The sequence below is a fragment of the Ambystoma mexicanum genome, chromosome 11 (genome assembly GCF_040938575.1).
Source record: "Ambystoma mexicanum isolate Mex_15411 chromosome 11, UKY_AmexF1_1, whole genome shotgun sequence".
NCBI classification, from domain to species: Eukaryota; Metazoa; Chordata; class Amphibia; order Caudata; family Ambystomatidae; genus Ambystoma; species Ambystoma mexicanum.
In genome coordinates, this window is record NC_090934.1 from 1,240,337,006 (window position 1) to 1,240,363,982 (window position 26,977).

The 26,977-nt window shown below is 48.2% G+C and overlaps 1 protein-coding gene across 4 annotated transcripts in view; it reads right to left on the reverse strand.

Moving 5' to 3' along the window:
• ARIH1 (ariadne RBR E3 ubiquitin protein ligase 1) overlaps positions 1-26,977 on the reverse strand; it is a 1,069,856-nt gene that overhangs the window by 89,441 nt on the left and 953,438 nt on the right. The gene's annotated exons all lie outside the window — the stretch shown is intronic.

The following is a 26,977-nucleotide window of genomic DNA, read 5'->3' on the forward strand; positions in this document are numbered from 1 at the left end:
CAATTAAATATTCTGAGACACATGTACCACATCGAATCCTGTTTCCCAACAAATCATACACGGTATCTTTAGAGCTTACAATTAACTTCCTAAATGGACATACTTGTCGCCACATAATGCTTCTAATGGAGCATAAACCCAGTTCGTAGCGCAACACTTCAAGGGGGACACAATCGGGCAAACATGCGAACACTGATCTTAAAATCTTACCCTCATATTTGTCCAGCTCGTCAATGGCCCACCTGGGGAAGAGCTCCAAACCATAGCAAAATTGTGCAATAGTCTTGGATTTGTAGTATTGAAGGGCCGGAATGAAGATTTTCCGTATTTTACATCAATTTTATTCAGTTGGACAATTAAAGACCACCTTTTTATGCAAAAAAAACCCCGATAATTGTTTTCTTTTGGTTTCAAAAATTGGATAACAAATACCTCAGGTGTGGTTTCGCATATAGCCTTTCGCTGTTCAAAAAGCAAACAGGATTACCCCCTTGTAGCACTGCAATGAAACCGTAGACTCACGGTTTTCTTTACGTTAATCAAAAGAGAACAATGGTGTAGTCTTTAAATTTTGTTAGCAAACTTTGCAGTCCATGGGGAGTGTGATCAAACAACAAAAAATCATCCGCGTAAGCAGACCATGAAATCTTAGTTCCCTCAACTGTGGGGGGCACAAAGGCAGCCGTTTCAATATCTTTGCCAGCGTCTGATACGTACAGATTAAATATTGTAGGTGCAAATACGCACCCCTGACGTAAACCATGTGTCGCGCTGATCGTCTGTGTGAGGATTCCAGAGTTACTTAAACAAACCTGTAACTTGGATCCTTCATGCAGGTGATACAGTATTGTAATTAAGTGTGGTGGTAGCCCCAATAGCTGTAGTTTCCCCCAAAGAATATTCCTGTCCACCATGTCAAAAGCCATGGTTAGGTCAATTAACACCACAGACTGGTGTACTCCTTTTTTCCAAGCTTTCTGTTGTAATATATTCATAAGCAGTCCCCCCATATCCGTGGCCACCTTTTTACGAAAACCAAATTGGAGGCAGGATAGTATCTTATTCGCCTCAGCCCATTCTTGGATGTGCTTCATTACTAAGCCTGAAAAGATCTTTGAGTCTGCATCCAAGAGTGCTATAGGTCTATAATTAGCAGGGGGAAGTCCGGTCTCCTTTTTTTATGAATTGGCACAATGTAAGCAATATGCCAAGTGCTAGGAACTGCTGGAAGTCTAACTATGTCCTTGAATAGGAGGAAGAGTACTTTAGCCCAACTAGTTACATTTCCCTTGAAGACAATATTTGCCAGCAGAGGCCTTATCTATCAAAAGTTTATCACTTATCGAAATGGAAATCCCAGGGGTTTTCTAAAACTGCTTTCCGCAAAGGATTTATATTCTTGGAGTTCTTATAGACTAGACCAAAGTGGCCCTTCCGCTGTTGTTCCATTACCACGCAAGTTTGTATTTGTGCCTCTTGGACATTACGGTTGTTTATCAAGGCCCAGATTTATACACTACAATATAGTAGTCTCGACACCTACCCTGTTTCAAAATCTGAAAAAGCACATACAAACTGACATTTTCAAAACCAGTCAAATTATTCAAACATGGAGCGCAGGCAGCTTAAATAGAACCAGTTACTCACTGTACTGACCATTGTACTCTTACACCGGATCCACCCCGCCCCTTTTTATTTTTGGGATGTTGTCCCTAGGAAGGGAATATGACGGAAGCATATTTAAAATGAATTGTGCTGCTTTGCCAAATGTCCATAAGTGACTCCCTCTGGCATGCACTCTGCCTTTATCTGCCATTTCTTTTATCATTGCTACAAGCCTGGGCACCGTTACGGCAGTTTTTCTAACTATAACACCGTCTGCTGAGAATGCTACAACCACCAACCGTAAAGGGAAGGTGAACCCACAAGACGAGAGAATCCAAGCCCTGCATAAGGTAATTTGGACAGAAAAATGAGGCTAATCCTCTTAGCTAGGGGTAATAGGCGGAAGCACAGGTACAATTAGTTCACACACTTCCCTAAAATAATACACCACACAGATGACAATGCATTACTTACCGTAAAACCATTTCTGATGGTTGTATCTGCTTAGATTCACATGCTGTGCATAGGTCCGACATCCAGTGGTCACTGCGGAGTATTGCATTTTGTTTTTCGTAGTCGAAAAAGGGGACGTCAACAAGGCGTGTCTGCAACACTATCCCTATAGTGACGTGCGTTGTACCCACAATCCCACACGCGTCGAGGTCCCTCTGTTTGTATTTTTCTGCCCTGAGGGAGCCTTCTAGACGTGAGTGAGTACAGAAAAGAGAGAAATATAGAAAAGGATGTCTATGTTCCTTCCATCCGAGCGGGGAGGAAGGGTGGGCGCATGTGAATCTAAGCAGATACAACCATCAGAAATGCTTTTACGGTAAGTAATGCATTGTTTTCTGATGTTTGTTAATCTGCTTAGAATCACATGCTGTGCATAGACTAGCGAGCAGTACCCGGAGTTGGCGGTGGGTTATGAGAAGGAACAGTAGAGAAAAGATGTCTTAATACTGCCTGTCCCACCTGGGAGTCAGATCTAGAGTGTGCATCTTGACAGTAGTGTTTTGTAAAGGTGTGCACAGAACTCCAGGTAGCCGCTTTGCAGATGGACTCAAGGGGAACATTTGCAATGAACGCTATGGAAGCCCCAGTGCCTCGAGTGGAATGTGCTCTTGGCTTGAAGGGTAGTTCTCTCTTAGCAAGAGTGTAACAGAGAGTGATGCATTGAACAATCCATCTAGAAATAGTGGACTTTGAAACTGCATCTCCTTCTCTTCCTGCTGCCACAGAGACAAAGAACTGATTAGTCTTTCTCAGTGGTCTGGTTCTTTCCATGTAGAACATGACAGCTCTGCGTACATCTAGTGTATGCAGACTTTTTTCTCCCAAACTGGAAGGGTTTTGAAAGAACGTTGGTAGTTCTATTGACTGGTTTACATGAAATTTCGAGATGAATTTTGGTGCAAACCTTACGTGTGTGCGTAGAACCACCTTATCCTTGTAAACTGTTACGAAGGGGTCTAGTACAGAAAGAGCCTGTAGTTCACTTACTCTCCTAATGGAGGTGATAGCTATTAGGAAAGCAGTCTAAAGAGTGAGGTCTTTAAGAGTTGCCTTGTGCATGGGTTCGAAAGGAGGGCCCATGAGTCTAGAAAGTACCACATTTAAGTCCCATCCGGGAGCTGGGTTAGCTATGGAGGGTGTATTCTTTACCCCCTCCATGAAGGCCTTGATAACTGGTATCTTCCACCACGACACTTTAAGTTGGGAAGTGGTGTATGGAGAAAGTGCCGCTAGGTGGACTTTAATGGAATTGAACACTTGACCTGAATCCAGTAAATGGGTCAAGTACAGAACAATGTTAGTGGGAGAGCAGTCAACCGGGTTGATGCTCTTACCTCTACACCAGATGACAAATCTTTTCCACTTGCTAGAATAGCAGTGGCGAGTATTAGGTTTTCTGGCTTCCCTGAGGATGTCCATACATTTCTGCGGGAGTTGTAAATGTCCAAATTCTATGATCTCAGGAGCCAGGCTGCTAAGTTCATGGTCTGAGGGCATGGATGCAGTGTCCTGCCCTTGTCCTGTGACAGCATGTTGTACGGGCAGGGAAGTTTCACTGGGGGAGATAGGGACATCTCCATCAAGTGAGCGAACCATGGCTGCCGGGCCCACATTGGGGCCACTAGTATCATGGTAACCTGCTACTGGTGCATCTTGTGCACCACTTTGTTGAGAAAGGGAGTCGGGGGAAAGGCGTAAACAAATTTCCCTGACCATTGAATCGACAGACCGTTCCCCTTGGACTGGTTCTGGGGGTACCTGGAGGCGTAACTTTGGCATTGTGAGTTCTCCAGAGTTGCGAACAGGTCTATTTCCGGGAATCCCCATTGCGTGAAGACGTCTAAGACTATGTCTTCGTGCAATTGCCATTCGTACTCTTCGGGCAGGAGGAAGTCTCTGCTGAGTTTGTCTGCTAGCAGATTGAGTTCCCCTGGTACATGTTGAGATAGTAGGAACAGGTTGTGTTTGAGAGCCCACTTCCATATATTCTGGGACAGCTTGGACAGTCCTGGAGAGTGAGTGCCCCCTTGCTTGTTGAGGTAGTACATGGCTGTGGTGCTGTCTGTGAGGACCATCACTGTCTTTCCTTGTAGGTGTTCCTAAAAGGCTTTCAGTGCTTTGAACACCGCTAGTAGTTCCAGCAGGTTTATATGCTTGGATGCTAAGCTCGGAGTCCACGCTCCGTGAGCAGTCTGATGGGATAGGTGAGCCCCCCATCCTGTAAGGGATGCGTCTGTGGTTAGAGTGGCTTCCACTGCGGGTGTGGCAAAAGTTTTCCCTAATAACAGGTTTTCTTTTGTCCACCATCGTAGCGAGAGAACCAAGGCCTGCGAGACCACCACTAGATCGTCCCATTGTCCGCTGGCCTGACACCACTGGCTGTAGAGCCACTCTTGCATTGGGCGCAGGCCCGCGCGAGGTACCAAATAAATACATGACGCCATCATCCCTAGCAAGCGCATTGCTTTGCGTACCGTCACCTCTCGACCTGCCACATAATGGGGGATCTGAAACAGCATGTTTTGGACCCTCTCGTTGGAGGGGAAGACGAGGCCGTCCTTTGTTCGAATTAGAGCCCCTAGGAATTGTTTGATTTGGCTGGGGTCTAAGCTGGCCTTCTTTTCGTTGATGGGGAAGCCCAGTTGGGACAAAAGGTCTACGGTCTTTTGGGTATTGGAGAAGCATGTTTCGTAAGAATCCCCTGTTATGAGCCAGTCGTCGAGGTAAGGGTATACCGGGATGGATAACCTGCGCAGGTGGGCCGCTGCCACTGCCAGTACTTTCGTGAATACCCTTGGTGCAGATGCTATCCCGAAGGGTAGTACTCTGAACTGGTAGTGCTTGTTCTCTATCTTGAACCTGAGGTATTTTCTGTGCGCTGGCAACATTATAATATGAAAGTATGCATCTTTCAAGTCTAGTGTTGTCATGTAATCCCCTTGTGATAACAGTGGGATTACTTCCTGCAAGGTCACCATACGAAACTTTTGGGGTTTGACAAACTTGTTCGTTGGGCGCAGATCTAATACAGAGCGCATGGTTAAGTCCTTTTTGGGTACAAGGAAGTACACTGAATAAATACCTTCTGTTACCTGAGATAGGGGGAGGGACAGCCTCTATAGCTTCTTTTTTCAGTAGCTCTTCTACTTCTTGAAGAAGAATGGTGAGGTGTTCCGGTGTCATGCGTCGGTTCCGTGGGGGTCTGTACTTCGGGGAACCGTTGAATTCGATGCAGTATCCGTGGGCTATGGTGGATAATACCCAGCGGTCTGACGATATTCCCTCCCATGCTGAAAGGAACGATGTTAGCCGCCCCCCGACCCGTGATGCATGGGAGGGGACCCGAATCTTCGGGTCATTTGTTGGTATTGGGCGTGGAACCTTTGGGGCTGGAGCCGCGACCTCTTCCTCTGCCACGGCGTTGGCCTCTTTGACTGAACTGGGTGTTGTTACCCTGGTTAGAGGGCCAGTTGGTAGCAGAGTAAAATTGCTGTTGGTTTTGCTGCTGGCGTTGGCCACGAAAGGAGCGTCTATTGCCATAGCCGCGTCTGTTAGGGGGCCTAGAAATTTGGTCAAGAGTCTTGATGGTATCAAACTCTTTCTTCGCATGTTCTAGGGCCTCGTCAACTGCTTTCCCAAACAGATGTGTTTGTTCTATGGGCTTATTTATCAGGGAAGCCTGGGTTTCCGGCTTAAATCCCGAATTGCGCAGCCAGACATGGCGTTTGAGAAGTATTCCCTGAACCAGGGAACAGCCAGCCGTCTCTGCGGCATCTAAGGAGTTCTTTACGATGCCCTGGTTTACAAGAGTTCCCTCTGAGATTATAGCCAACAGGCGTGAACGCAGGGGTTCTGGTGCGTCCTCTGCTTCGCTGCGCAGCTTGCTCCACTGGGCATCTGCGTAGCTAGCTAGTAGGGAATTGTTATTTGCAATCCTAGTTGAGAAGGCGGCGGACGTCGTGATTCTCTTCCCAAGTGCATAGAGCTTCTTGCCCTCTTTGTCAGGTGGTGCCTCACTAGTGGATAGTGGTACCCCCGCTCTTTTTCTTGTATTAGTAACTACGAGGGAGTCCGGAATAGAATGTCCTCTGATGTACAAAGGGTCAGAGGACGAAGGGCTGAAGAGCTTTTTTATCCGAGGGTTGACCCCTCTGACTAAGGCAGGATTGGAAAAGGAAGGAGTTATTCTTCTCTTTATAGAAGCCAGGAGCGGAATAGACTGACTAACAGGGGCTTTTTCTTTAATAACTTTCTCTACAAAGTCTAGGTCAGGAAGAGTCTCCCCTGTGTCTATTTCAAAATGCGCTGCTGCCTTGCGCAATAGTGCATTAAGTGAAGGTCGGTCATCTATGGGAGAGGTGTTTCCAATAGGTGAATCCTTGGGAGGAGAAGGGTGAAAGACATCAGGGTCTGAGTGCACTGATGGGGATTGCCAAGGCTGCAATGATGGGGATTGCCAGGGCTGCGAGGTAGCTGTATCTTCTTCAAAAGCTCCTGCACTAGTGTAAGGATCTTCTTCAAACCCCTCTTCCTCATGTTCTTCCTCTCCACCCAAACACTCCTCATCTTCCTGGAGGTATTGCTCCTCTTCAGTGAGGTCATATATGTCTGTAGAAGGGGGAAACAGCCTAGGAATCTTGACCCTAGGGTCATCCTGGGGCCATTCTCTTGGTCTTTTGGGTGTGGGTGGGTTTTGGCTTCCCAAAAACCTTTCCATTTTCTCCATACAAGAATGGAGTCTTTCAAGGGTCTCATGGGGGACCCCTGAATAGTCTAGAGGGGGGAAATCAGTGTTTTCAACTTCAAAACACTTAGAACGCTCCCACAACGTCGAAAAGCCCTCCGGTAGTTCAGAAGTGCTCTTAGATGAAGTGGGCAGTCCCTGGCTACTCTTGTGCTTTTTCGCCGTTTCCATAGCTTTTTGTGCGGTATTCGACGTTTGTTTTGTCGTCCGCTTACGTTTGTCTTCGGAAACAATTCTCGCCAGGCTCTCGACAACGAGTTTGTCAGTAGAGGGCTCTGGTGTCGACGTTGCCTGCGTTACGCGTTGTTCCTCGACGGCCGTTCTATGGAGCGTTACGTCGGATGATTTTGAGGTAGCGCCCATGTTTGATGAAAGCCCAATCGCTGGTCGCGGCTGCGTTTGCGGGGGGGGGGGGGGTCTTGAGACCCTTACGGTCTGAGGTAGACGCCGGAGTGCCCTGCGTCCCCTTCGGCGCTGATGGATCCTTCGTCTTTGACGAAGAAGAGCCGTGGGTTGTGTGCTTAGGCCTATGGGGTCTATGTGCGTCCTTGTCGCCGGGGTGTTCATCCCCATAAGCAGGGCGTGAGCCAAGCCTGTCGGGGCCGGGGACGGACGTCGAGGAGCGCGAGCGCTCCTTCTGGGGGTTAATGACTTCCGTGACGGACGTCGAGTTATCACCCTCCTCGTCACTTTCTGTAACAGTGGCGGCGGGTGAGGAAACTGACTTCGACATAGCGTAGTCCGCCCACCTCTTGACTTTTCGTTCTTTAAGAGTTCTTGGTTTCAAGAGCTTACAGGCCGCGCAGCTGTCCTTATGATCGAGGGGCAAGCAACGATTACAGAGCTTGCGTTTGTCCTTCCAAGTGTATTTGCCCCTACAGCGTGGGCAAAACTTAAAAGGTGTCCTCTCCATAGCTGAGGCAATAATAACTGGTGATAACAACCCCAAGGGAAAGATAGGGGAGAAAGAAAGACATTCTCAAAGAGAAGATAAAAGTTCGAACCCCCACTCTCCCTACTGTATGCTGGCTGGCGAGGCGAGGCCAGGCCACGTGTTCGGCAGCGCCGAAGGATCTCCTCCGTCTCTTCCCCTCCGTCGAAAACTTGCTCGGCGGAGAAACAGCTTCACAGCCAACGTCGAGGGGAGGGATCTTTAACAATATAATAAGTATAATTAAGGACCGAGGTCCGTAGTAAGTATTTGCAATGTCTCTCTAGGAGCTCCGCGTAAGGCGACCAGAAGCTGGGCGGAAAAAAACAATCTGAGGGACCTCGATGCGTGAGGGATTGTGGGTACAACGCACGTCACTATAGGGATAGTGTTACAGACACGCCTTGTCGACGTCCCCTTTTTCGACTACGAAAAACAAAATGCAATACTCCGCAGTGACCACTGGATATCGGACCTATGCACAGCATGTGATTCTAAGCAGATTAACAAACATCAGAAAAATATAGACTATATTTAAGTGACAAATATAAAACTAATCAGGTTAAATAAGTACTCCGATACTAAAAAAAGTATTTAAATGTACCAGGAATATTTATAAAAACAGTACTGCCTATCCAAGGAATCTCCGAATACTGTCATCTATATGTCCCTCTACCAGAGGTGAGTAATCAACAAAGCTGGTAGGTCCTCTAGGGCCTGCACAATTATATACTGTGTTCCAAAGAAACAAACCAACCCTAGTATACGAGGAAGGCCTTATACCGGTCAGCTCCTAACACATTGTAGGGTATGGGATAAAAAGGAAACCGTTTAACCAGCAGGAAAAACATGTAGGCAAATCTGTAATGCTGAGAACTTTATGCAAAATCGTTGACGGTCAGATCAATATATAAGTATTAACGCGAGTCACATAATACCTAGTAGCCATAGAGTAAACAAAACCATTGTAAACTATAGCCAAAGGCTTCCAAGAACCAAAACAATTCAGCAAAAGCTACCTTCCTTAAACATTTCTGGGAAAAACACACAGTTCCCAGATTCTGATCGTGTTCGAAGAACATTTAACATAAGACAAATGCAGTGTATGACTTAAGTTCATAGTTTCAAGGGAACAAACGGGAAAAGTTAAAAGGCAATTTGTCATGATCTCTGCTTCCAAAAGATCAGGACTTGCCCGACTCCCTTGGAAGCAGACCCATAACCTCGGTTCCGAGTGCCAGCCAGTCCCAATTGGGACCTTTTGGACCCTGTCCTGGCGCCAGTGGCACCAGGCTCATAAAGATGCCCAGTCCCAGCGCTGGAAGCGCCGGGCTCATAATGCTTGGGTGGACTTACCTGCAGCAGACCATGCTGCTTACTTACCTGCCAGTTGAACCCCTGATCCTCTTCTGTTTGGGACTACTTTTCCTGTTGGGTGGGGCAGGAGCCACTCCCTAGGTTCAGAACACTGGAACTCTTCTGGAAAGCAGGAACTCTTTTCTTACCTAGGCGTGGCTGTGGAAGGAGACACCTAAGCACTACAGGAAGCTATTTAAACCACACCCGATGGATGAATCTTGCTTTGCGTTATTCTGCATTCTCTGCAGCAGAACGCTCATCGTGTCTTCTGCTTCTGATCCTGGGCCTAAGGGAACAAAGGCTTACCATCCTGGAATCCAGTCTTCAGCAGCACCTGTAAAGACAAAGAAAGAACAGGTTAGCACTACGGTCTTCAGTGGCAGCGCATCTCTTACCTGGTCCATTGGCTGTCACCAACGCCTCGCGCTGCATTCCGGCATCTGAAACTCTTCGCATGCTCCGGAGGTCTTCGCACTGCATTCCGGCATCTGAAAGACAAAAGCTTACCAGCTCTTCGCACGCTCCGGAGGCCTTCGGCGCTGCATCCCGCATCTGAAAGACAAAAGGTGCGTTTAAAGACATTGGGCAACTTTATTACTCACGCGCCATTACTCCTTCCCACGCCGAATCCAGTGGGTATTCCAGCACCCTTCAGCTTCTCTAAAGCTCCGAACTTGTACCTGCAAGATAAAAGGGACAGTTAGTGCGCATCGTGAAGCAGGCTACAAGCGCTTACTTACGTGCTTCCAGGCGCTTCTATTCCTCACGCGGGTTCGATCCTCAACTCTCATCAGCCCGCCATCCGCCATCGCCGGAACCCTGCAAAACAAGAGATATCATTACAAAAGACTTTTAAGACATTTGAAGTGCCCAGAACTTACCGTTCGTGCAGTTAACGACGGACAGCAGTCCTCTGAGGTCAAGAGGCCTGCACCCTTATCCAGTGAAGAAACTGGTTACGGCACCCTGCCCCGAGGCAGATGGAGAGCTCGGCGTTCACTTGCCTAAGGTGAGGGCGTTAACCTTTGGGGTTCTACAGGAGAAGAGAAAGGGAAGAGGAGAGAGGCACCCAATAACCCCAGTTCATTAATCCCATATTTTCTATCTGCAGACATCTTACTCTTCGAGTCAGACATACAGTGCACAGAGGTCCAGCCCAAAGAGCCAACCGTGTGTTACACATCACCTTTGAAGATACGGCATTCACCCAGTCAAGACCGGCGCCTCTGCGGGAATCAGGTGAGCGTTACAGAACGCAAAGCCTACCGCAAAACTCCCACCCAGGCGCTATGGAAACCTCGGATACCGACCAGCTAGCCCAGTTACTTGGGGAACTAAGAGCAGGAGTGCATGCAGCCCGTCAGGAAACGAATGCTCTAAGAAGGGAACTGATTATTTCCAAGGAGCGAACAGACGATCTCGCTAGACAATTGCTACAGTCACAAGCTGGACAAACTCCGTTACCCGCATCAGGGGCAAATCTTCCTTCAACATCCTCTACGAACCCAGTGCAGATCAGCCTACCTGGGAATGTACCTCTGGCTCCGCCCGAACGATTTTCTGGTGACCCAAAGAGGATTGCAGTATTTATTAATCAGTGCCGGTTGCACTTCTTATGCCGGCCAGCAGCCTTTCCAACTGATCAAGCTAAGGTAGCTTTCGTGCTTTCGTACCTTAGTGGCAATGCGGCAGACTGGTCGATCCCTCTAGTTAATCAAGATGATCCGGTTCTCCATGATTTTCAAGCTTTTCAGCTCAGTATGGAAAAACTGTTTGCAAGACATTCACAGGGGCAGGCTTTGGACAATGAGCTCCTTTCATTGCGACAGGGTAATCAAGACCTTTTGGCTTATATTGCGTCTTTCAACAGACTGATAGTGGAAACTCGATGGCCTGAGGACAAAAGGATTACGCTGTTTTATAGAGGTCTACGTGGAGAGCTCAAAGATGTGTTAGCCCAAGTAGTGAATCCCCCGCAAGACTGTTCGGACTATATTGACTTAGTCGTTCAAATTGACTACAGACTGCAGAACAGGAAGGCCGATCATTCCAAGTTTGATGCTCGAGTATTTTCCAAACCACCAACTCCTACCAAAGGAGTAGACTCCAGGGAACCCATGCAAATAGGGGGCCTGAAAGGACCACTAACACAAAAGGAGCGGGAAAGGAGAAAACAGCTGCAATTATGCCTCTATTGCGGAAACTCGGGGCACTTTCTTCGAGACTGTCCGGTGAAACCAGCCAAGAAGGCAGTAGGAGCTGCAGTTACCAGGGTCACAAACTCTGAGCAGGGAAACGGCCCGCCTGACAAGAATAGAGGTCCTCTTGCCGAGCGTTAAAACCAGTTCCGTGACCTCGCATTTCGTGATACCTATGGTCCTCATTCGCCCTGAACCTCCGGATCGATTACATGCGATTGAAGCTTACGTCGACAGCGGTGCCATCGGCAATTATGTGGATCATGAAATGGTTTTGAGGATGAATCTGACTCTTTGTCCAAAGGCTGTAAAGGACGTCATTACTACGGTGGATAGTACGGAGATAGCCTCCGGACCAGTAACGCATACCACCCAAGAAGTGACGCTAGTAAGTCAAGATGGACACCATGAGAAGATCGTGTTCGATGTGATCAAGGCCCCTCAGTTCCAGATTATTCTAGGAATTCCTTGGTTAGAGAAGCACAATCCTCAGATCGATTGGCGAGCAAGAACGGTTCAGTTTCCAGAATGTGTCTCTACTTGTCACCCTCGACCTGGTGTTGCACTGGCAGCAATTTCCTCAGAGGCTCCCCAGTTACCTCCTGAATACCTAGAATTCCAAGATGTTTTCCGGAAGGATCAGGCTAACTCTCTACCTCCTCATAGGTCTTATGACTGCCAGATAGACCTGATACCTGGATCTACTCCTCCTTGTAGTAGAATTTATGCCCTCACCGAGCCTGAGAATCTTCACCTCCGACAATACCTGGATCAATACCTAGCGAATGGGTTTATTCGTCCTTCCAAGTCCCCTGCTTCCTCAGCTTTGTTCTTCGTTCCAAAAAAAGAAGGGGACCTTAGAACTTGTATAGATTATCGCGCCCCGAACCAGATCACCGTTAAGAATATATATCCGTTACCTTTGATCCCTGAACTCCTGGACCAAGTCAGAAAAGCATGCATATATACAAAGCTGGATCTTAGAGGAGCCTACCACTTGGTACGAGTAAAAGAGGGCGATGAATGGAAGACGGCCTTCCGCACCAAGTATGGGCTATTTGAATATCAGGTCATGCCCTTCGGACTTTGCAATGCCCCGGCCGCCTTTCAATATTTTATGAACGATGTCCTCAGAGAGCTCATAGATGTGTGTGTTGTTGTTTACATTGACGACATCCTCGTTTATTCTTCATCGGAAACTGAACATCGGAAACACGTGAAAATGGTCCTCGAGAGATTGCGTCAACACAAACTTTTCGCTAAGTTGGAAAAATGTGTGACTGAAGTTGAATTCTTGGGATTCATATTATCACCTAGCGGAGTGCGTATGGATTCAAAGAAGGTCGATGCAATTCTCAAATGGCCATCGCCATCCTCCGTAAAAGGTGTTCAAAGCATGTTAGGTTTCGCTAACTTTTACCGCAGGTTTATCCCCGAATTCTCTCGAATAGTCCAGCCCATCACCGCCTTGTTAAAGAAAAACAAACGTTTTGAATGGTCTACCGAGGCGGAACAAGCTTTCCAGAATTTGAAGACTAGATTTATCTCTGCACCGATCTTAAAACATCCTCGCCCAGAACTCCCCTACATCGTTGAAACTGATGCTTCGAGCCTTGCCATGGGGGCAGTTCTATCACAAAAGGACCCAGTAACCAATCAGTTGCATCCCGTGGCATTTTGGTCCCGCAAATTCTCGCCTCCTGAAATCAATTACACTATTACTGATAAGGAACTTCTAGCTATCAAGTCCGCCTTTAAGGCTTGGCGGCATTATCTTCTGGGGGCCCGACACACCGTTACTGTGATTACAGATCACCGAAACCTGCAATATTTGAAAACCGCAAAAGCTCAATCCTCTAGGCAACTCCGTTGGGCACTATTCTTTGCCGAGTTTGACTTCATAATTACCTATCGACCTGGTACAAAAAACGGTAAAGCTGATGCCCTTTCTCGGATGGGAGTGGAAGAACATTTGATCAATCCTAAACCTGTACCTATCATTCCCGAACAAAGAATTCTAGGTGTAATCGCCACACAATCCATAGAGGAAGTTAAGGATAAAGCCAGGCTACTGGTAACTCCAGCAGACATACAGAATTGGCATCTGCAGGGAAAGGACTTTACGGTGAAGGACAACCTATTATATTTCCAAGAACGGTTATACCTGCCCAGCACAGATTTACAGAAAAAGGTAATCTCTTGTTATCACGATTCTTTAATGGAAGGACATCCCGGTATGACCAAGACCTCGGAAAAGATCAAGCGCTACTTCTGGCGGCCGTCTTGGAAAAAAGATAGAGACTTTATAATGTCCTGTGGAGTATGCGCCCAAAACAAGAGTCAAAAGGAAAAACCAGCCGGCCTCTTACGCACTATTGACATCCCGCCTCGCCCTTGGCATACGCTTTCTATGGACTTCATCACCGATCTACCTCCATGCTCCGGATACAATACGATCCTAGTAATCGTGGACCTATTCTCCAAGATGGCGCATTTCATTCCACTCAAAGGCTTACCAACAGCAGCAACTCTGGCCCGAGAATTTCTCGAAAACATCGTCCGACTGCACGGTTTTCCTTCAGTTCTAATTTCGGATCGAGGTAGTCAATTTATTTCTCATTTTTGGCAAAGTTGCTGTCGGTCGGCTCAAATTGATGTGAGACTTTCGACCAGCCACCACCCTCAAACCGACAGACAAACCGAGAGGACCAATCAAACTCTGGAACAGTATTTGCGCTGCATGCTACAACAAACTGAAAAAACTTGGAAAGATATCCTTTGGATAGCCGAATATGCCTACAATAACTCTGTCCACTCGGGAACTGGGAAGACCCCGTTTTTTCTTTTATACGGTAGTCACCCTCGAACCTCGGAGTTGGATCCACTCCAAGATCTTGGAACACCAGCAGTAGACCACCTGCATTCTACAATCACCCAAGCCTTTAAAGAAGCTGTTTCTCACCTTCAAAGGGCTAAGAACAATACAAGAAAGGAGCAGACCAACATCGGAAGGAAGCCCCCCAATATCAAGTAGGAGATCAAGTCTGGTTATCCACCAAATATCTACCTCTAAAAGGACCACGCACATTCAACCCAAGATACCTTGGTCCCTATTCCATCACTACCATAGTAAATCCAGTAGCGGTCAAGTTGGACTTGCCCCCTCACATGAAGTTACATCCGGTCTTCCACGTCTCTCTATTAAAACCCGTGCAACCTCAAACCCGACTAACTACATCTCCAAAACCTATTCTAGTTGATGGAGAACTCGAGTTTGAAGTCAAAAGCATCCTGGATTCCAAGATCTCCAAATCTAAACTATTTTACCTGATTGACTGGAAAGGCTACGGTCCCCAAGAAAGATCCTGGGAACCTGCAGAATATGTCCACGCGCCTCGTCTATTCAAAAGATTTCACCGAACATTTCCTAACAAGCCCAAACCCCCGGAGAAGCCCGGTTTGGGAGGGGCCTTGAGGGGGGTGCTGTCATGATCTCCGCTTCCAAAAGATCAGGACTTGCCCGACTCCCTTGGAAGCAGACCCATAACCCCGGTGTTAGGGAGAATTCTCTGTTTAGGCTGAATTTCCCTACCTAGTGAGTCCCCCAGCAGCTTTGCTGGATTTCTGGGGTTTCTTTTTTTCTCCTGCCAAGAGTGAGACTCTTTTACCCTCACTCTTGGACCTGTTGAAGTGTGTTTTCTTGGTTAAACCTTGTGTTGAATGGGCTATGGGGTCTTTTACTCCATAGGGCCTCATGTATTTTTGTGATATGGGTTACACAGCACCCTCTGTGCCGTGACCCAGGGGTGTCCTAGGGACTCCCCAACATAGACTCCATACCCTGGGACTGACTACTGTCTCCCAGGGCATGTAAAGTCACCAAAGACTTTGCTAGTCTTGAATCCTGAACAGAACCAGTACAAACCATCATATTGTGGACGTACTGGCTGGGGCAATTCGATTGCCCCAGGGTCTGTTAGTCGAGGGGGCACGTCTCCGTCCCCCCTGATCGAGTTTTGGCTGGTGGCAGTGGAAACTACTTTTTATATTCGACCGCGAATATTTCCCTATGGGATTTCCCATTGTTTTAGGCTAACACATTTAATTATTTATTTACGGTAGCCTTAAACATACCGCCGGTTTATATATTTTTTATTATAACTCCGGTTGGGACTTTTTGCCAAAACTTGATTCTAAAATGGCGTTGGCGTTCGCCTCTGTAACTCTGACCCAAAGTGGAGCCCTTTGTTCTACTTTTGGCGGGCTTCTCCACAGAAGCCCTCCAAAGTGGTGCCACTCTGTCTGGGGTACTTAGGAGGGGTGGAGGGGGATTTAGGCACCCTGGACTGAGTTAGCTTGGTAACTCAAGTCGCACTCCGTCCTGATTGGCCCAAGTGGTGAGCCGTCCGGCTCACCACTTAGCATGTTTGAGTGACAGCTAGGCTGGGTGAATGGGGGTTTGCTGCATAAAAGCAGGGCTTTGGGGACTGGAACTTCAGAAGTCGCCACAGGACCAAGAATCCGACGAGGGAAGAGCTGAGCCGACCTGCTTCGACGACACCACCCGGTGGAGCCCTGCTGAACCGTCTCACCACTTTTCCCGACGACCGAGGAGAACTCTTAACGGAGTGGCTCCTTCCCTTGACTGGTGGGGACAACCAGTTTTCGCCTTCTTTTCGCTTCTCGAGGTATCTCGTGGCCGCCTTGCCCGTGCCAAGCACCCCGGCAACCGGACTACCACACTTTTACCCCTAACCGCGAAAGTCGGTACAACCCTTTAACCGGAGGACTCCGCGGCTGGTTTCTTCCCAGGCAGTGCAACGACCTTCTTCTGCTCTTCAGCGAGAACTTCTTCTCCCCTGACCGGCGTCGAGCCTTGCTGCCACTGCCTGGAACAACTGCCACCGCTGGAGGATCCTTTCCGCTTAAGGTACCGTGTTCCGCCTGGCTTCCCTTGCCACCGACTGTACGGGGTAGATTTAGCCCCCGGCTTTCGAACCTGGGAGTGCCTGGGACACCCTGGCTAAACTTTCTAAGCCACTCTAAACTCCTAACTCTTTGCAAGACTTTGAATCCCTAATAACAGTGTGATCTTGGGCACATTTTTCGCTCCGGCTACTCTAAGAGTGGGCCCTGCCTAGTGACTTTTGCTCACCTGTGACTTTGTGCTTCCTTGAGCCTATTGCCAGTGTTCTGGATCTTAAGAGTGGTGTGTTTAACCCATTTCTGTTTCTTTTTATCCCTTTCTTGAACCTACTAGAGTGTCATCTAACGTTAAGCGCTCACCTCTGTTTTAATTATGTGGTGTTAACTTAGAGTTGTCTAGATAGGAGTAAGGGTTGAAACTGCTTTCATTATAACTGTGTTTGAAGTGTTTTTACTATATTTTGCTAGAGTGATTTCAACTTATGTGTGTTTAATAAATAAATAACTATATACTTTTGAAACCAAGCTCTGGTCAGTGTTTGCTTGTGCTATTGTATGGGAGTACCTATTGTGTATACTGTACATACTGCCTAACTCTTCTTGAGGGAAGTCTGACTGCTCAGCCACAGCTACCAGGTAAATCTGGGTGGTGCAGACTGCTACCAAGTGGGTTTACTGCTATACCTGTAGTCTTAAATCTTTTGCAGTGTTCCCCAAGGGAACTGCACAGGTTTCTGCCTAACACCCGGTTCCGAGTGCCAGCCAGTCCCAATTGGGACCTTTTGGACCCTGTCCTGGCGCCAGTGGCACCAGGCTCATAAAGATGCCCAGTCTCAGCAGACCATGCTGCTTACTTACCTGCCAGTTGAACCCCTGATCCTCTTCTGTTTGGGACTACTTTTCCTGTTGGGTGGGACAGGAGCCACTCCCTAGGTTCAGAACACGAACTCTTCTGGAAAGCAGGAACTCTTTTCTTACCTAGGCGTGGCTGTGGAAGGAGACACCTAAGCACTACAGGAGGCTATTTAAACCACACCCGATGGATGAATCTTGCTTTGCGTTATTCTGCATTCTCTGCAGCAGAACGCTCATCGTGTCTTCTGCTTCTGATCCTGGGCCTAAGGGAACAAAGGCTTACCATCCTGGAATCCAGTCTTCAGCAGCACCTGTAAAGACAAAGAAAGAACAGATTAGCACTACGGTCTTCAGTGGCAGCGCATCTCTTACCTGGTCCATTGGCTGTCACCACCGCCTCGCGCTGCATTCCGGCATCTGAAAGACAAAAGCTTACCAGCTCTTTGCACGCTCCGGAGGCCTTCGGCGCTGCATCCCGCATCTGAAAGACAAAAGAAGGTGCGTTTAAAGACATTGGGCAACTTTATTACTCACGTGCCATTACTCCTTCCCACGCCGAATCCAGTGGGTATTCCAGCACCCTTCAGCTTCTCTAAAGCTCCGAACTTGTACCTGCAAGATAAAAGGGACAGTTAGTGCGCATCGTGAAGCAGGCTACAAGCGCTTACTTACGTGCTTCCAGGCGCTTCTATTCCTCACGCGGGTTCGATCCTCAACTCTCATCAGCCCGCCATCCGCCATCGCCGGAACCCTGCAAAACAAGAGATATCATTACAAAAGACTTTTAAGACATTTGAAGTGCCCAGAACTTACCGTTCGTGCAGTTAACGACAGACAGCAGTCCTCTGAGGTCAAGAGGCCTGCACCCTTATCCAGTGAAGAAACTGGTTACGGCACCCTGCCCCGAGGCAGATGGAGAGCTCGGCGTTCACTTACCTAAGGTGAGGGCGTTAACCTTTGGGGTTCTACAGGAGAAGAGAAAGGGAAGAGGAGAGAGGCACCCAATAACCCCAGTTCATTAATCCCATATTTTCTATCTGCAGACATCTTACTCTTCAAGTCAGACATACAGTGCACAGAGGTCCAGCCCAAAGAGCCAACCGTGTGTTACACATCACCTTTGAAGATACGGCATTCACCCAGTCAAGACCAGCGCCTCTGCGGGAATCAGGTGAGCGTTACACAATTGGCTTTAATGGAGGATGATCCATGCGAGAGGTTCAGATTATGTAACTGGCAACCTTTGCAACTGCATTGGAAGGCCAAAGGAGAGACAAGCTAGTATTACAGAGGTCGGAAGATGGGCCCCAGCACCCCAGAAGCAGCAGAAGAGGACCTCCCCCAATAGATGCCTAAGGGAAATGCGATAAACGCTTGACTCCAAGGAATTTCCACCACTGACCTCGGAGGACACTGGAGGGGTAGTATCTCAAATTGCCCGCCTCAGGACCAACGTTACAAGTCAGAGGTTTTGGTGAAAACTGCACCAGCAACCCAAAACAACTTGGAAGTAAACTGCTTTTTTCTACAGGTGCAGTTTTGTGGCTTTGGTTGCCGGACAATTGAACACTGGGCTAATGAGAGTCCACACGACTCAGGTTCCCAGGACCCTCAGCCCGCAAATATTTCAGACGATGAGGGAACCCACAAAAATGTCTCCAAGCAGCTAGAGGAACAAAAGAAAAAATAAATAAATAAATACATCGATCTGACAGAGCAATGAAGTTTCATGAGACCCCTGGATACCAGTAGTGACCCCAAACCAAGCAGATGGTGGCAGTCATTTCCCCCAAAAACTGCTAGAGTAGAGGGGATGGCCCATCAGATGGGGGAGTTGCAATGAAACAATTCGTCAAAAATGCCAGACTAGGCCTCCAGTAGCAAAATAAAGTCACACACACATTCTAACGGTGATCTGTCCATGGCACTTATCTTAAAAAGTTTTTCTAGGTGCAGGATTAAAAAAATGACAACACTTCAGGAGGTTGGGTAGACCTGGCACCTGCAATTTACAGGAATAGGAAAGTATGAGCGTGAAACAAAGGCAGGCCGAAGCAGAAATACCCTTGCCAAAGTGAGGCCAGCCAATCATTGAAAGCTGCTGTGGCAAAGGGTCAGATGACCAACCATGGTTAGATAGTGGAACTGCCACTTCTATTTAGTCACCCCACACAGGTAGTGACCCCACAGGTAGTGGAAGGGATAGTCCAGGGATTTACATGTTCCTAAACAAGTTAGGATCAACATGGAGGCGGCCAGAGTCCACATGGTCAGAACTGCTATTTTGAGGTCACCTCTACAAAGCAAAGCCCCGAAACACAAAACTGACTAACAGGTTTTAAAATTTTCACTAGTAACCCAATGTCTACCCAAACGGTACTTCGAGCTACTAATGCAATTACATTGCTTACACATCTGGTGAAGCCAAAGCATAACTGAAGCTACGTCCTAAAACCTGTGTACAGTGATAAAAATCACACTAGTGGAAAAATGACCCATGTGCCCACCGCGGAAATTAAGTTTCCTTCGTCGATGATTGCTTCGTGGATGACGATTTCAACAACGAAGACTCACTCGTCGATGACGAGCTTTGAAGATTTGTCGTGGACGGCTTCATTGACGGTCTGGTTGTCAACGAACCCTTGCCACTGGTGCCGCTCGTAGATGGCGGTTCTGTGGACGAGTTTTTAGAAAACACCTCCTTACCTTTAGAGGTAGCTTTCTCCTCAGAATGATGTCTATTCTGGTCCATAGAGCTCAGAGAAGGTGCGAGGGAAGTCATCTCCACCTTTCTTTTGCTTTTATGGGAGGTGCTCCTTTCCACTAAAGAGGCCCTTCTCTTTGAAGTTTGCCTCTCAGATGGCTTTATAAATGGAACAGGGGCTGTCTTGACAGATTCTTCATCAGAAGCGTGGCACTTATACCCGAGGTGTAGTAAAAGTCTCCTGTGCCTGTCCTGCAAAATTTTGTTGGTGAAGGTCTTGCAAATGCCACTAGGTTATAGGCAGTAGATACACTGCTAATGAGGGTCCTTCATATAAAAAAGTGTATTCGTGCAACTGGTGCAGTCCCTGAACAGGGAAGGATTTTTGGCAGTTGGTATCTCCTCAGCCATGGTGTGAAGTGGTCTTTCACTCGACGAAAATAGGTTGAAATTTAGTGTTTTCTGGTCACAGAAACACACAACCAGTAGTACTTGATCAGGAGATATATTTTGAAAAATAGCTTTAAACAGCTAAGGTTAGAACAACGAAAAGCTCAGAGAGCTGGAGAATTCCCTCTGTCAGACTGCAGTGAAAAATCTGAAGATGGCTACCTGGGGCGGAGCTCAAGCCCCTGCCACCTCATTGGTTAGGGTCATAAAAGACCAATTTGAGGTGGAGGGACTATACAAATGAATGCCTCATTGGTCATAATGGACAATCCATTTTTTCTATGGAAATAATGTATATGGGATACATTACTCACTGTAATCGTATTTCTGATGCTTGTATCTGCTTAGATTCACATGCTGTGCATAGGCCGACATTTAGTGGAAGCTGCGGAGTATTACAGTTTGTTTTTCGAAACTCGAAAAATGGGCGTCGACACAGGGCGTGCCAGTAATACTATCCCTAGTGTGACGTCCACTGTACCCATGATCCCTCACGCGTCTAGGACCCTCAGATTGTATTTTTCCTGACATGAGGTAGTATGAGGAGTAGTGCGAGTACAGATGATCCAAGCAGATAGAAGATAGATAAGATAAGACTACAAGCAATCATACGCCTTCTCTCGGAGGGGAGGAAGGGTGGGTCGCATGTGAATCTAAGCAGATACCAGCATCAGAAATACGATTACGGTGAGTAATGTATCCTTTCTGAGGCTTGTGGAATCTGCTTAGATCACATGCTGTGCATAGATTAGCGAGCAGTGTTAGGAGGTGGGATTTGAGAAGGGTCATGAGCAAATAAATGTCTTAGAACCGCTTGTCCCACTTGAGTATCTGTCTTGGAATGGGTGTCAATGCAGTAGTGCTGAGTAAAAGTGCGAATAAAGCTCCAAGTAGCTGCTTTGCAAATGGTGTCAAGGGGAACATTTGCAATGAAAGCCAGAGTGGCCCCAATGCCTCTTGTCGAGTGGGCTCTGGGCGTAAAAGGCAAAGTTTTGTCAGAAAGAGAGTAACACAACTGGATACAGTTGACAATCCACTTGGAGATGGCACCCTTAGAGACGCGTTCTCCCTCTTTGCCTGTGGCTACGGAGACAAACAGTTGATCTGTTTTCCTAAGCGGTCTGGTCTTGTTTACATAGTAAAGGACCGCCCTACGCACATCTAGGGTGTGTAGTTTAACCTCAGCTGAGCTTTGTGGGTTTTGGAAGAAAGCTGGAAGCTCGATGGACTGGTTTACATGGAATTTAGAAATAAACTTAGGTGAGAACCTAGGGTGTGTCCGTAAAACCAGCTTATCCTTATGAATAGTAAAGAAAGGATCCTGCACTGACAGAGCCTGAATTTCACTGACCCTTCTTATGGATGTAATGGCTACTAAGAAGGCAGTCTTATAGGTCAGGTGTTTGAGACTTGTCTTATGCATGGGCTCGAATGGGAGGCCCATGAGTTTAGATAGCACCAGGTTCAGGTCCCATCCTGGTGGTGGTTAGATATAGGAGGATGAAGTCTCTTTACTCCCTCCATGAATGCTTTAGCCACGGGTACCTTCCCCCACGACACCTTGCTATGTGAGGTGGTGTACGCTGACCGTGCTGCCAGGTGTACCTTTAGTGAGTTGAAAACCAAACCTGCGTCCAGCAGGTGGAGCATGAATGTCACGATTGTGGAAGGAGTGCAATCAACTGGGTTGATTTATTTATTCTGGCACCAGATAACAAATCCCTTCCATTTGTCGAAGTAGCAATGCCTCGTGTTCGGTTTCCTAGACTCTTTTAGGATGTCCATACATCTCTGTGGTAAATTGAGATGTCTAAACTATGACCTCAGGAGCCATGCTGCTAGGTTCATGGAGTTGGGTAGAGGATGCACCTTCTGACCTTGGTGCTGGGACAAAAGATTGTACCAGCCCGGGAGTTTGATGGGATCTCACACCGAAAGTCTGTGTAGGTGTGGAAACCACGGTTGTCTTGCCCACATGGGAGCAACTAGGACGAGCGTCATCGACTCTGTTCATCTTGTTCACCACCTTCCTGATGAGGAGTTGGTGGAAAAGCGTACGCAAACATCCCTGACCAGTTCATCCACAGGGCGTTCCCCAGGGAGTCTGGTTGGGGAAACTTGGATGCGAATCCTGGGCACTGTGTTTTCGCTTGTGGCGAATAGGTCTATAGTGGGGAAACTCCACTGAGAGAAGAGATCTTCTATGATATCTCTGTGTAGACACCATTCGTGTTCCTCCGGAAGGGGATCTCTGCTCAGAGCTTCCGCTAGAGAATTGAGATCCCCTGGAACATGTTGAGATGACAGAAAGATGTTCCGTCTGAGTGCCCATATCCAAATTTTCTGGGCAAGTCTGGACAGATTTGGCGAACGAGTCCCTCCTTGCTTGTTCAGGTAGAACATGGCTGTCGTGCTGTCTGTTCGGATCTGCACTGACAGGTTCAGTAGGTGGGGCTCGAACGCTTGAAGTGCTCTGAAAACTGCCAGAAGCTCTAGCAGGTTGATGTGATTCTTGGCCACTGTGTGAGACCAGAGACCCTGAGCGCTGTGGTGGAGATGGCAGGCTCCCCATCCTGCCAGGCATGCGTCCGTCGTGACTACCGCCTGTATCTTGGGATCGTAAAAGGGTTTCCCCTTGGATAGATTGTCTCTTGTCCACCAGTGGAGGCTTTGTACAAGTGTTGGCGAAACGACGACTAGATCGTCCCAATGACCACTTGCCTGAGACCAGAGTTTCACCAACCATTCTTGCATGGGACGCATGTGCAGGCGCGCGCGGGGGACCAGGTAAATACATGACGCCATCATGCCCAGCAAACGCATTGCTTTGCGTACTGTTATCGGATGACCGGTTTGATATTGCGGAATTTGCAGTAGTATATTCGAAATTCTTTCCTCTGAAGGAAAAGCCAATCCCTCTTAGGTATTTAGAACAGCTCCTGGAACTGCTTGCAGGAGCTGGGCACCAGACTTGATTTTTTCTCGTTTATGGAGAATCCCAATTCGAAAAGGTCGTCGATAGTTCTTTGAATGTTTGTCCTGCAAATTACTGGGGTCTCCCCCGTGATGAGCCAGTCGTCCAGATAAGGGTACACTGGAATTGCCTCCCTGCGTAGGTGTGCCGCCGCCACCGCCAGTACCTTGGTGAATAGCCTTGGAGCCGAGGCTATCCCGGAGGGCAGTACCTTGAACTGGTAGTGCCGACTGTCCACCTTGAAGCGCAGATATTTTCTGTGCGCTGGGCACATGGAAATATGTAAATAGGCATCTTTCATATCAAATGTTGCCATGTAATCCCCTTTTTTTAAGAGGGGAATTACCTCTTGGAGAGTAGTTATTCGAAGTTTTTGGGGCTTGACATACTTGTTTGCAGGCCGCAAGTCCAATACTGGGCGCATTGTCAAATCTTTTTTTGGCACAAGGAAGTAAGTTGAATAAATACCCTTGTTTACCTGCTGTCCCGGGACAAGTTCTATCGCGTCCTTTGCGAGAAGAATTTTGATCTCTTCGAGTAGGATCTTCTGGTCTAAGGAGTGTATTCTTTGTCGTGAAGGGTGGTTTCGGGGACGCTCTAGGAGTTCTATGCAGTATCCTGCGGACACTGTGGACAGCACCCATCTGTCTGATGTGATCCCTTCCCAAGCTTGGGTGAAGATGGAAATGCGTCCCCCTACTGGGGATGCGCGAGAAGGGACCCTGAACTGAGCGTCACTGTTTTGGTGGAGGCGTGCCCCCTCCTTTATTGGGACTGCCTCTACCCCTACCACAACACCTCTTTTGTTACCCCTGCCATAACTCTGGGTAGACTGCTGGTTAGTGTTCCATGTAGTACCCTGGCCTTGGGAATAGTTTGAGCCTCTTTGGGAGTTTTGTCTGCGAGGCCGACGAAAATTGCCATTCCCTCTCTGGTTAGGGGGTTTGTTGCCCTAGGGACTTGAGTGTCTCGTACTCGTCCTTGGCATTCTTTAGCGCGTCCTCAACCGCCTTTCCAAACAATAGATCCGGCTCCACTGGCTTATCTATCAATGATGCTTGGGTCTCGGCCTTGAAACCAGACTGCCGTAGCCAAGCATGCCTCTTGATGACCGTGCTTTCAGCAATTAATCTGCCGGCGTTATCCGCGGCATCAAAGGTTGATTTTAAAATGCAACCTGACACGGCTCTCCCCTCTGCCGAAACTCGTGCCAATTGGCTCTTCAAAGGTTCTGGGGCGGAGTCTATGAGAGCCGCAACTTCTTCCCATTGGTGGCAGTTGTAACTAGCCAGCAGGCTGGTGGAGTTTGCAATCCTTGCCTGGTAGGCGGAAGTGGAGGCTACTTTTCTGCCCAAGCCATAAATCTTCTTGCTCTCCTTGTCGGGGGGAGCTTCGGACGATGACAAGGGTGTTCCCGCCTTCTTACGGGTGTTTGTAACAACCAGGGAGTCCGGTTTGCGATGTCCCCTTATGTATAGTGGGTCAGATTGGGCTGCCCTGAAGAGCTTTTCAATTCTGGGATTTACTGCCCTAGTGAGATTGGGGTTAACAAGGGAAGGGTCTATCCTCCTTTGTATTGACTTAAGGATAGGGATGGCCTGAGCAACAGGTCTCCTTTCTCCCACCAGTTCCTCTGCAAAGTCCCTCTCTTCCTGAGCACCCTGGGTGTCAATGTGGAAGTGCTGTGCCGCTCTGGACAGGACCTCATTCAGGAGAGGTTGGTTGTCGACAGGGGAGTCGGTAACCGCGGGCTCTTTCTCTACCGGGAATCTACCCTGTATGTATCTGGGTTGTCCTCTTCCTCCTCCTCTTGGTCCTCATCATCCCCATAATAGCCTGTCCCAGTTTGTTCTTCGAACATGCCCACGTGTGGATCCTCAACAAAGGATGGATCTTCCTGGTATTGAGAATAGGGCTGTATATAGAAGGGGTCTGAAGATTGTGCTTCACCCCAGGACTTCCTACTTGGGGGTATTGGATCCTTCGAGCCTGAGGGAGTGGACCCTTCTGGGGTATAAGAGAGAAAGTGTTCCGGGTTCTTGGCATAGAAATCTGCCAACGATGACATCCTTGACATTACTCTGTCTATGTCATCACTGGACCATTCCCTTGAACTGCGAATAACTCTTTCCTGGAGTGCTTTCCCTGTTTTATCCTGACTAGACCTACTGGTTTGAACAGGGGTCTTAGGGACAACAGATTGAGATTTGTCCTGGCTAGAACTACTGGCCTGAACAGGGGCCTTATGGACAGGGGACTGAGACTTGTCCGTCTGTTTAGGTGGAGTAGAATGTAGTTTAGGAGTGGAAGTAGGCTGGGACTGCTTACTTCGTTGTTTTCCCCCCTCCCCGTGGGTGGAAGAGTGCTTCCCCGACTTTTGGGCTCCATCAGAGCTTTTCGATGCCTGGCGTCGAAATTCGGGGGTAGAGTCCCTGTTTCTGGAGAGTGTAAGGGATTCGGTAGCAGCCTTACCGCTGCCTGCAGACGCCGACTCCTGGAGTGCGGCTTGGGATAGAGGTCGGCGTCGTCCTCCGACGACCAAACCTCAGTCACTAAGGGGAGCGAGCCACTTTTAGCAACAGTGGAGGGTTGCTTGGTGACATGAGGCAATCTGGTACGCGAACACCCAGAGGACACAGACTCGGTGGACCGTTCTCTACGTGCCTCTTTCCGAGAACTCGACGAGCGTGTCGAGTCTCGGTTGGAATTTTGTTTACTGGAAGTGGTGTGGGTAGCGCCATAGCTGCCCTGCCGGACAACCTTCCGAGGTCGGGGACTTGCGCTTGGCTGTCCATCGACGCCACATTGCCCTCGCCGTCTGAAAGTACGGCGTCGCTGCCATCGCTGAAGGCACCCTCCGCGGCCATGGCCTCTTGTCGCCTGGCGTGTGGGCCCAACGCTTTGTCGAACGGTCCTTTAGGGTCTTCGGTTTAAACCGACTGCACGCTCTGCAATTCGCCTCGGGGTGGTCCCTCGGCAAGCAGAGGTTCCACGTGGCGTGTCTGTCAACCCAAGGATACTTGGGTGCGTATGGAGGGTACCCCCTTTCAATTTTGCCCTTATGGCAGCGGGCTGGGAGTGTAGGAATATAAGTAATGTACCTATATTAATCAGAGTGTAGGATATGTGTCACCCCCCACTCTCCCTTCCGAGGCCCAAATCCGTCGCTGTAGTCCGACGGTTGAATTTTCTCCAATCCAGCATCGAGTGTCGATGTTCGGAGACTAGACGTATAGGTGGAATAAACGGGGAAATATATAAGAATATTTTCAAAATCTGACTAAGTCAGGGAACTCCGCTCAGTGCTTCCGACTAGCATGGCGGAAAAAAACAATCTGAGGGTCCTAGACGCGTGAGGCATCATGGGTAAAGTGGACGTCACACTAGGGATAGCATTACTGACACACCCTGTGTCGACGCCCATTTTTCGAGTTTCGAAAAACAAACTAATACTCCACAGCTTCCACTAGATGTCGGCCTATGCACAGCATGTGATCTAAGCAGATTCCACAAGCCTCAGAAATTTCATTATTTTTGCGGAGTTGTGCGACTAGGTATGTGCAGTCTGCTATTGTGAGTCTTTCATCACTGCCCATCTCGTGAGAGGACCCACAAAAGCCTAAACGGTACCGCAGAGCGATACGCAGAGTTGTGCGATGAGGTGTGTGCAGTTTTCTGCAGTCTCTGGCAGGGGCTAGACAGAGCCGTTCGAATCCAC